Here is a 12,372-nt window from a genome sequence, read left to right as displayed (position 1 = left end):
TTTCCTGATGAGTCACAGCTCCACCTGTCAGGAAGCAGACTTTCACAATAAGAGCTTTGTTTCTTCCCTCTGTGTAACTGTGGTTGTTGTTGTCAGTGTGTATATATTCTTTCTTTGTCCCGTGAATGCAACACCAAGGACTTTCCACATGTCTATGGTGGTTAATGTTGCACTTAGGCTACACCATACAGCCCAGCAGGCCCGGTGTGATGCTCCACCATACAGCCCAGCAGGCCCGGTGTGATGCTCCACCATACGGCCCAGCAGGCCCGGTGTGATGCTCCACCATACGGCCCAGCAGGCCCGGTGTGATGCTCCACCATACGGCCCAGCAGGCCCGGTGTGATGCTCCACCATACGGCCCAGCAGGCCCGGTGTGATGTGTGCGAGTGGAGGAGACGCTGTGTATGATTATGGCATAGCTTTCTCCCAACCCAATTAGGCTAATAAAGTAATGATTAAAAACAGAAATGCTTGATCAATGGCCCAGCTCGTGGATAGTGGCGGGAAATATTGGCCTAGCCCGAGGGTCGGCCAGGGCCCAGTCCGGGCTCGGACTCGGGCAGAGAATCTAAACTCTACTGTGAATCAGGTTTTTTTTAATCGAGAATCGTTTTTGAATCTAAAATCAATTTTGAATCGAATCGTGACATTGTCTGATTCGTGCACCTCTAGTAACTATAACACTATAACTGTTAAAAATGTCTTCAACACCACAGTCGCCTTTGTTGATGGCATCATGAGATCAAGAGTCGCCATACGAGCAGCGCCCCTTTTTGAGTTATAGTTGTCGTGTTGAAAGATTTTAAGAATAGAAAGACACCCGGCATCTTTCCAGGTATCGCTCTTACACAACTCAGCACCTACGTCATAATCATTGACTTTTATTTACAACTAGTGCAGTGGCTGTTGAAAATGTGCCTGTTTGGAACGGCCGATTACTTGGCCTGTGGTATTGCTGCTTGTAGAATTCTTCAAAACCAAATTGTACCCCAAAATGACTTACAGAAGGACCCCAAACCACTTCATATGCACCTCCCCTGTATACCCTACTACTGACTTACAGTGTAGGCTACTTCTACATCAGAGGAAGACATTGTACTACTGTATTTACCTGACAGAATCAGAATGTAATCACAAAATATCACAATGACAACGTGGAGTAATCAGACATTAACCTCATGGCTCAGAGCAGTGTGCGGGGGTAACCCGACACGGCACGTTATGAGAATGAGTCAGAGCACATATATCTGCTATGTTAATTAGATACTAAAAAACAGAATCTCTATATTGTTTAACATAATACTACGTTTTTGGGAGGGGGATGGTATAAGTTTTTGTTATTTGTTTTTGGTTTTGCGTTTTGTGAAGACGGGATTAAGTGTTTTTTGGTGATGGTGCAGGGCGCGCTGCTTATGTTGTCGATGTTTATTTTCCGTTCGAATATGGGATGCCCCTAGTTACGGTGGGTTTTTTGGTTTATGGGTCGTTTTTGGTTTAATCATTTATTTGTCATTTTTTTAGATTTGTATACCGAGTTTATGGGAGTTGTGTCACAGACAGTTGTCTTACTATGAGGGTTGGCGTACTTGGCTTGTGTGTTCATTTTGTTGAACTTTGTGATAGGTTGGGGTTCATTAGGATGGGTTGATTTGCTTGTAGGGTTTTGCTTTTTTTGTTGTAGCTTAGTGTCAGGGTAGGTGGATGACGTTTTGCTTGTTCGGTGGGGGGATTTAGTTTTCAGATAGCTTGTTATGGGGTTGGGGTGTGGTATTCGGGTGGGATTAAGGGTTGTTTTATTGTTTTTTCGATTTTTTGGTTGTTAGTTGTGGAGTTCTGCTTGTCGGTTATCAACGGTTTGTGGTGGGGGTGAGTTGTTGATTGAGGGTGTTTGTTTGGTTTTCAGTTTACTGGGTGGTTGTGGAGGTTTGGGGGGGGTGTTGTGGTTTGTTGGTTTGTTGGGTGGCCTGGAGCTGTGGTTTCTTTTTGTTTTTCGTTTGTTTGAAGCGGAGAAGAATTCGTGCTACTTTGAGCTACGAATGAGAGGATATCTGCGTGGTAGGATAACACAGATATGTGCGCTGATCAGCTTCATAACGGCCGTGTGGGTAGAACATGCTCATGAGTCCATAGATGGTTAAGGTTGATACTCACGTGGGCTGTCATTGTTCTTTTTTATGATATTTGCTGATTACATTATGATTCTGCTCAGGTAAATACCAGTATCAATGAATCGTCTTCCTCTGATGTAGAAGTAGCCTACACTGTAAGTCATAGTAGCCGAGTATACAGGGGAGTGCATATGAAGTGTGGTTTGGGCCGTCCTTCTGCTAAGGCATTTTGGGCATACAATTTAGGTTTTTTTTTTTTCGCAAGAATTCTACAAGCAGACAATCCCACAGGCCAGTAATCGGCGCCTTCCAAACGCGGCACATTTTCACATGCCACGGCACTAGTTGTAATAAAAGTCAATGATTATGACGTAGGTGCGGAGTTGCTGTAAGAGCGGATAACCATGGAAAGGATGCACGGCGTGTCTTTCTAGTCTTAAATCTTTCAACACGACAACTATAACTCAAAGCGGGCGCTGCTCGTTTATTTTATAAGTATATTTTTTTTTTTTTTTCTTTATATAGACACGAAATACTTGATCTCTGATGACCATCAACAAAGGCGACTTGTCGGTGTTGAAGACATTTAACAGTTTATAGTAGTTATAGCTTACTAGAGGCTGCCGAATCAGCAACATCGTCACGATTCGATTCAAATTGATTAGATTCAAAAACGATTCTCGATTTAAAAAAACGATGTCACAGTAGAGTTTAGATTCTCTGCCGATGTCCGGAGCCCGCGACTGGCGCCCCGGCCGACCCTAGGGCTAGGCCAATATTTCCACGACCCTATCCACCGACCCGCCCTGGCCGCCATGATTCAAGCATTTATGGCTTTTAATCATTACTTTATTAGCCTAATTGAGCGGTTGGGGGAGAAGCTATAGCAATAATCATACACGCGTCTCCTCCACTGCACACATCACAACGACGGACTGTCGCGCGCCCCTAATGGTGGAGACGTGGAGGACACACATCCGTGCGCCTTATGGCTGCTCTCTCTCCTGTCTGCTGCGGCCCCGTATTTATGGTTCCGTCATGCGTGGAAGCATAACACCCCGACAGGCCGATGCTGCGCGCCGTATAGGTGCGCGCAAGCACTCAGCACCGGGCCTGCTGGGCGCCGCCGTCTTCATGGTGGCATCACACCGGGCCTGCGCTGGGCCCTCTGCGATATGGCGTGGCAGCCCATCACACGGGCCTGCCATGGGCGCCTGTATGGTGTAGCCCTCACTACAGTGCCCAAATTAACCACCATGCATGTGAGAAAGTCCTTGGTGTTGTGCATTCACGTTGACCAAGAACAGAAAGAATATATAAAACACACTGACAACAACAACCACAGTTAACACAGAGGACGAAGAAGAAACAAAGCTCTTATTTTTTGTGAAAGTCTGCTTCCTGACAGGTGACGACAGCTGCCCTGATCATCACGCGAATCACCTCACCTGGTTACTTCTACTAGTGTCAACTCCTGACGACTGTTTGAAGAAAAGAAGAAAGCAGAAACTGGTAAGTTGCTGTTTTGCATTACACGTTAACAACAACATAAGAGTTACTTTTACTTCAGTAACACTAGTCCTAAATAAAAAAATGCCCCATGGAGTCTCTGAACGTGGTGCTGACCGCCTGGGACTCAAACTGTGCGATGTAGCCCCCTTTTATTTTTTAACTCATTATACTCTGAGCGTAAGTCAATGCGCTAAGGTTGCTTAAATGATAAAGTACTAGCCATCTTTCAACCTTTAATGACCTGTGTTTCACTAAAGACCTTTTTAGCCAGTCCCGCTCTCAACCGTCCCAGAGGCTTCTCAAAACAAACCTTTCTAGATGTCTCGGCTCAGGTCACCTCAGGCCCCAGTCCCTGGGAATTCTTTGAGATGGTTGAATGGCCTCCTTGAAATTTAGATCAACTGTCATTAATTACACCCAGATTTTTAGCTTCAGCTATCACTCTCCAAACGAAGAGCATCTAAGATGATCAGTGATTTGTCTGTCTCTGAGCCTTTGCACCACAGAGTTATTAGGGCCCCGAGCCCGCCGACTAGAGGCGGAAAGGACCCTAATGAAACTGAAAGAATTCTTTCGACTACAATGCATTGCCTTTTTGAGGGCCTCGAACATACTCGAAAAACTCACCAAAATTTGAGCTTGGATGCAATCACACCTGGGTGAAAAATTAGGTATTTAAAGCGCGCTCTTTCCCGGGATTAGTCGGCTCAGAAAAATGCCTCCGCTACGCCCGCCCCTTAAAAAATATGAGGCCCCTCATTACGTTTAACGTAGACTACACGCAAACGCTCAGAGCGGTAACACATCATGTAGCATGTGATAAAGACTCATTCGGACCCATGCCTTACTGCCCTAAACAGGAAGTCCGCCATTCTGAATTTATTTAGCGAAATTAGGGCCGGAGTGTTTTGGCCATTGACCACAGAGTTGCTACTTTAAATAAACTCCTCCTACAGATTTCGTAAGCTGAATTGTGGCGCCGCGCCAGTAGTGTACCTGCTCCCTGAATCTTGGGGGCGGAGCTGCTGAAGGGGGGTCTCTGTCATTGCTGTGAGTAGCTTGAATTCAAAGATCACACAACTTTTTGTGCAGCATCGCTTACTGCCCACCGTAACAAAACATGACATTTCACAAAAATACAAAATCTGTAAAATACAGTGTTGTCTGAAATTGTTGCATGGCATTTAGTCCTTCACGGCTCGCTCCGTGATTATTTTCGTTCATTCGATTTTCATTTCATTAACAGGTATTAAAAACAAAAAACGAATGGCCCAGCTTATTTGATTTTTCATTTTAAAATAGCAAAATTTGAAATTGAAATACAAGGCATTGTTTCCTTTTCATGGTCAAAGGGATGGAGAGAAATTTAAAATATACTTTGAATTTTCATTTCTATTTCATATAAGAAAAATAAAATCACTCAAAATAGAAGAGAAACGAAAAAAGGCTTGTTTTTTCATATTCAGGACAGATGTTTGTCATTGCCACCGGCAACAGCTGCAGTGTAGCCCCTACCATTGGTGCTTTCAGCCCAGCGCTAAAATTACTCTGCCGAAACCATAATGCCATATGTATTATATGTATTGCCTATTTAATAGTATTTCATTGAAATGAAAATCGAAATGAGACCAAAACAACACAACCATATTTGCTTGATAGGCCTGCAGCCGCGGACATTTCTAAAACGCTTAACATGGAAGAAAACATTACCATACCATATTTCTCATGGCCAATCTTGTCATGAAACGCTTCAGCCTGCTTCAAAAAAACTAAACAGAAATTAAAACAATTATTGAAGTTCTCTCACGTTAACGTTTTCTTCTTCATTGGCGCTATGGCGAGGAAGAGCGAGGTTAACGTCGCGTGTTAATTATTTGTAATCGCTAAACAATGATACAATGAGTATATACCAAATTTCTAGTCCCATATTGCCTCCTCCTTCACCATGAAAACTGTACAAAAAATCAACCAAAGTCAAAGTATATGAGACGTATTCCTGAAAGATAGACTGACTGCAATAGATGATTGACATTGTTTGAGTAGATGTAAACCATAGTTAAGCTTTTCACGTCTTTAAGCGTTTTTTAGAATGTCTCGCTGCGTATGAGGGAAACTGTAGCCCTATAACTTCCTGAAGCAGCGAGACCTGGATCATCCATTGTTTGCCCCCCTTTACATTAAATATACATAAATAAGGCCTATGAAATCCATCCAGCATATCTTCCGACTATCCGGTAAAGACGGCGTCGCCCGGCGGCGTCGGGTAGCAGCTCCAGCAGGGACCGCCCCAAACTTCCCTTCCCGAGCCACATTAACCAGCTCCGAGTGGGAGAGATCCCGGAGGGTTCCAGTCCAGGTTGGAGGATTATAATCCCATCCACTAGTCCTGGTCTTCCCAGGCCTCTCCAGCTGGACGGTGCCTGGAACACCTCCCTAGGGCAGGCCGCCCAGGGAGGCCTCCTTACCCCGATATGACTATGAAATAGATAATGCAAATAGCAATAAATGAGGCAATACATAGAACATACTGCATTAGTCATTATAGTTCAATAGCCTAAATACATATGTTTACTGTGATTTATTTCAGTGGGACTTTTATTTATTCCGGCTATTAGTATGCCCCCCACGGTATATTCAGGGAGGAAAAAGTTTGGTTAATCCACAGACTGAGACCTAAAAGCCCAACTAGCAAGACATCAGTGCATCATAGACATATCACTATCTGCAAACAAAAGAAATTATGACTAAAACACCAAGAGCGCGGTTTCGGGGGGAGGCAGATTCCCAGCCCCCCTCAGCTGTGTAGACGCGGTAACGCAGCCTCTGCCAGAACGGACGCAGAGTCAGCAGAGGACACCGGGAGGGAACCGACCGGGGACGACTGGCCCCCCAAGCTCCACAGGACGCTGCCGCAAGGCCATAGCTGGCCTAGCTAGCTGCAGCGCGAATATGTCGAATATTAAGACCCAGAAACACCGGAGGTCTCGATCCCATGATCTGATACCCGAACCCCCGCGTGACTACTCTGCCAATCAATAAGCTATAACACAGCCACAGAAAGTTTGCAGGGATTGGATAACAGGTGAAGCCGTACGGGCGTGTAACGTATGAATGCCTAACATAATGTAACTGCCTGGTAACGTACAGCCGTGATCACCAACTGAAATTCTATTTTACCTCAGCTGGTTCTGATCTCTTGCTGCTGCTGCCGGGCAGAGACCGAGAGTAGAGAAGGCCAGGCATGGGGAGGAGGGGAAATAGACTAAATGGACATTATGAAATAATAATTCCCCCCCAAGAATTATCAAGAGTAGAGTTTCTTCCAGAGTAATTTGAGCTGGGCTGAAAGAACACTGGTATGGCCTACCACTGGCGTGTTATTGCATGCTGGGACTGACCAAACATACGGACTTCTATGAATATGAAAAACAGGCCTTTTTTCATTTCTATTTTCGAGTGCTTTTATTTTTGTTATATGAATAGAAAATGAAAAATACAGAATTGTAAAATTTTCCCATCCCCTTTGAACCCCAATGAAGAAGAAAAAAAAATGCCTTGTATTTCCAATTTCAAATTTTGTATTTTAAACGAAAATCAAAATAACCATTGGTTTTTGTTTTGATCTGTTTATGAAATGAAAATCGATATGAACGAAAAAGCTCACAGAGACTTCACGGCCCCAACCGTCACGAGTAATGTCCTAAAAAACACCCAGCGAGCCACGTGTAATGCTGTAGCAGATGATACTTAAACAGAGTTAAATAATGACTATCTTGAGTTAGGGTGACCTTCTGTTTTTAAGATTCTTAAAACCAAACGACATCCAGCTGATAATAGCTAGTGGAATGCTTAATGACTTCACATCTTCAGACATGGAGCACCACATTCATGCTAACGGCTGCGTCGTTAATCAACTGCAGGACCAGAACTAAGAGACAAGAGGAAGAAACTATGCCACAGAAGAAACAATAAACAATTACTTCAGAGAATAATTGGCATGAAGGAAATGCGCTGAGTCAGCCTTCACACTCCTAAAGGAAAGCCCACCTACCTCCTAAGCGGGTTTCAGATCAGAAATGTAACTTTGTGTTGTCTTCCCGTCAACCATGCAACTTTTAGTTTTTACTGCGGTCAAGATTTAATTTCAAACTTCTTTCTTTTTACACTTTTGTCACATTTGTTGTTTTGTCCAAGTTTTTTTTGTGGTTACTTTTGCCTGTTGTTGCTGCGCTTTTTTGACCATTTTTTCTGTTTTTGCGCAACGTTTTTTGAGCTTTTTCCAAAATTTGCTTTTTTTTTTCAACGTATAGTGTTATCAATTTTTTCTTCAAATGCCCTATAAAAATTGATAAAACACCCAGCATAAATGAAATAGTGGGAAGCTGATCATTTATTTAACCTTGTGATGAAGAACGTCTGTAGGGAAAACCATCCACATTCATTTTATGGACAATTTATGTTTGAAAGAAACCCAAAATTTCGAATATGTAGAAATTTTTGTGACAACGGAGTCAAATTTGACCCGGACGACAACAGGGGCGGATAAAGCGCTCTGGCCTCCTTTCTGTTTAATGTTTGAGTTCTGGTCACTCATTGTCCATGACGTTTTTTACCTTCCCCCACAATACTAGTTTCTACATACTCCACAATAATTTAAAACACACAATAGTAGGAGGTTATGCAGCCGAAATGACAACATATCGTAATAACATATAGATTTCTAATTGGTGACGGTGGACAACTGCATGTAAAGAAGCACAATTAGAACAGAGAGCGGCGAGTGCCAACACACAACATAGTCTACTTTGCACACAAAATAAGAATTAACGAAACACCTACATCCTCACCAACCACCCACAACAAAACACCATGTACCCACAGTACGAGGTCTAGACACTAAACATTAAATTTTAAGAAAAATAAAAGAACTAAATCCATACATAAAAACACACAGCAAAACAGAATTAACAGGATGTCACTTCCAGACAGAGCATCATCGCTACAAAGCAGGTTTTCCTAAACTGGTCCTGCAAATAAACGTTTTATGCTGTGTCAAACAACCAACCCCAACAGATCTGGATCTGCACTTTAACAACGATATAGATCTGCAACTATTATTACTGCCTACAAACAAACTTCTCCACAATAAACTAAACACACAACATTGCCGCAGTATGAGCGATTTGACAAAACCAATTTAACAGGATACAAACATCACCCAATGACATTTCATATAAGGCGGTTTGAAATAATGCTAAGAAATAATCCCACTTTGAGACATTGTTGCGATTGTGCATGCAAAATTAAAACAGAAGAAACTAAAGAGTAGTGTGGACAACTTGTGCCAATGATAAGAGTTGGTGTTTTGGCCCTCTTCTCTTTTTTAACACGCACAAAGAGAAGGTGATGAAAATACACCACGCACTTTTCTCAGGCCTAGGACTTCCTAGTTTGCGGTACTTTCACTGTTAATAACGTCATCATCACAAAGGACACATGGAATCTGCAGAGGCAGAACTCTATAGATAAAAAAACAAAATAATCTTTAAATAAAAGTCGACATGTTAACCCATTTCAACCCAAGCAGAAATAAACAGTCTAAATTTGCCAGATTTCCATTCTGGTATGTCCACCCGCTTTAAAACGTAAAAAATAAATAAATGTAAAGACAATACACAACAAAAAATATCTGCCAGATTGTGTTTGGGCTGCTATTGTTTACATCCCTGTAAGTGCCCAGCGCCTGCCTCACCTTCATGTTCTTGTTACTTTGAGTTTTTTAAATCAACTGAAACGGATTGTTGATTGTTGACACATACATTAACGTAATGTACTTGTTAATATCGTTCTCAATGCCTGACTATAATGGCAATGGAAACTAACTGCAAGGGTATTTATAAAGTGCTTTTCTACTCTTAACAACCTACTCAAGCACTTTACATAGAACACAGGAACCATTTTGTCACAAACTACTTGCAGAGCTAGTCATACACGTTTTCTGCGCTCATAGATAATACATTTCACACACATTTTACACTCCGGATGAGAGCACAGCCATCGGAGCAATTCAGGCCGTTCAGTGTCTTGGCCAAGGACCCTTCGATCATGGGACTGCCCGTTCAGGGCAGGGGATCGTAACCACCAACCTTATGTCTGCTTGGCCACCTGTGCCACAGCCGCCCCTATAATAATGCTTGTTCCAACTGAACTAACAGCACAGACTTTGAGACTCATATCCGAATGCTACTGTCCCTGGCGATTACATATAAGAACAGGAACATCATCTTATTTAGGGCGAAAAAAAACAGAAAACAGGCTTTAGAGTGGTCTGCGTCAGAGGGCCACAGGTTTCATGGATGAGCTTTGATAACTATACTAAAGTCTTTTCAACTGCCACAGTCGACCTTTGTTGATCGGAGCATCATTTACGTTTTTTAATGAGATCAAGAGTCGCCATGACGAGTGGTGCCCTTTTTGAGTATAGTTGTTTGTGCAGAAAGTATTTTAAGCATCCAAATACACCCCCGCTGATGGGTACACAAAATGCGGATGTTACTTGTAAACACTGCATGAATTGTGTCCTGGTGCTGTCTAGTGCTTTTAAATCCAATTTATGTATTCATTATGGGCCATAAGCTAAGCATCTGTGCACAGTGGAATTTATTAATAGCCAGAACAAAGAAAAAGAATGAGGAAGAAGAAAAATGCCAACAGAAAACAGAAAAACCACTTCTATGTAAAAGATGAGGTAATATGTAATTAATTATTGATTAGATTTTAGGGGTTCAAGCCTGCGGGCGGTCCTTGGTGCATCCAGCGGCAGTGCCTGTGGAACCCTATTGCTTTTCCTAAGCGTTCATATTATTCTTCTATTTGCACCTATCCTAAAACTGATTGCTTACAACCCCAAACCATCCCAAGGTGGGTGCCCCAATTTTCAGGACTGGTCCAGAGCCCTGAACATAAGGACCTCAGACAGAAAAAAAATTCGCAGACACTTCCACCACTAGTGCGTGGCGATTTATAGCAGAAAACGTGTTTCGGCCTTTTATAACTACCAACCGAACAGCTGCACATAAAAAAACACAAAATCCATGCTAGTTCCTAGAATCTCTGATTCGCCTCTTAAATGCTGAGTTAGTGAGTACATGTTCGATAGCCCAAAAAAAAACTATCAGAATAGGATCCCCGCAAACTGGTATTGTGCCAGCTAATCGCCAGAGCTCACTTAGCTAAAACGGCATTATTCTAAAGAGTGCTTTGCCTGCCTCTTAGCCTATGTTAGTTTTTGTACAATTATAGTGGTGTATAAGGGTTTGCCTTGTATGGTTTCTGACTAATCAATGATGTAAGTAACTGGGTCATTGGGTAATTCAGTTCCAGTTTGCCCTTTCTAAGTCAGATGAAAGTGTGAGTTAGGATGATCGAACAGGCCTCCAGCTGCCGGTATGGTGTTTAGCTGTGTCAGATGCCACCGGGTTACGTGCACATGAGAGGAAACTGGAGCAGGAAAAGTTAAACCCTCTCCTTGATTTCATCGACTTGTTTATGGAGGACAGGAAGAATCAGAAAATGAGTCGCCGGGGAAGGAAATGATATGCTACCAAGCCACACCGACTGTGACGTGCAGGGTATTTTTGAGAGGTGACGTCATGGCTATAGTCACAGCGTTTGCTTTATGACCGTTCGCTGGTTTGTTGACAATGGTTGTGACAGTTGAGAGTACACTATAATATGTTGAGTTAACTAGAAGAAAAAAGATGTTTAGAGGGTTCATGTGACCTGGTAGTTTGTAGATGGGAATTAAAAAATGCACATGATTGATGTTTTTGCACATATACTAATAAACAGAAAGATACAAATCAGGACATGTGGATTCGAATTAAGCGGGATGCGAATAGATGCCGAAAATCTTAACTCAGTCATACTGGTCAGCACTCGATCTGTCAACTGCTACCGCAAACACCAGTGTGTGTGTGTTGTGTGTGTGTTGGTGCTCTTGTGTGATGTGTGTGTGTGTGGGTGTGTGTTTGGTTGGTGGTGTGGACCCCCATTTTCACAGTTATTATGAACGGCATCTAGTTCAAATATTCAAGCCACAATGTGTGATTATGCTTGCCATTTATGTTTAGTCCTTTTAAGACATCTGACGACCATTAATAAAACGGCCTTAAGCGACGTCGTTGATGTAATCGCTCCATAACACACTCACAGTGGCTAGCTTGCAGTTGCACTTTGTTAAATAACATAGCTAGAAATAAAAATAAAAACTTTGAATTTTTTTCAACTTTTGAGACTTTTGAATATGTTTGTTTTAGTGTGTATATTTTCTAGCTCAATCACCCGATTAGATATTCAATCCCAGTGGGTATACACTATCCCTACTAATTATTAGTGTATATAGCGTCATATTAGCCTCATGACTTTCTCGAATTGATACGTTCAGTATACAAGTCGTTTGTTTGGCCCCTATTGAAGTTACATTACCTTGAGATTGCCCGCTGTAGCTGAATTTATGCCGTAGTGCGGAGTAGATGACAAAGGCCAAGAATCGTGCGTAGGGAGGCTGCGCTCGGGGCTCGGGGGGGCGAGGATGGTGTCAAATAGGACTTTCACCAGGAGAGCGGGGCATCAGCGTCCCGCATGCACGTTTCCGTTGCCATTTCTTCTATTTGTTCAAAGATTTTTTTTCGCGGCCCATTTTCGGCCTTATTTCTATAGGCAGCCAGCTGAAGACATGAAAGGGGCA

Source organism: Sander lucioperca, chromosome 12 (genome assembly GCF_008315115.2).
Source record: "Sander lucioperca isolate FBNREF2018 chromosome 12, SLUC_FBN_1.2, whole genome shotgun sequence".
Classification (NCBI taxonomy): Eukaryota; Metazoa; Chordata; class Actinopteri; order Perciformes; family Percidae; genus Sander; species Sander lucioperca.
The sequence above is the reverse complement of the archived record's forward strand: the minus strand, read 5'-3'. Positions refer to the sequence as shown.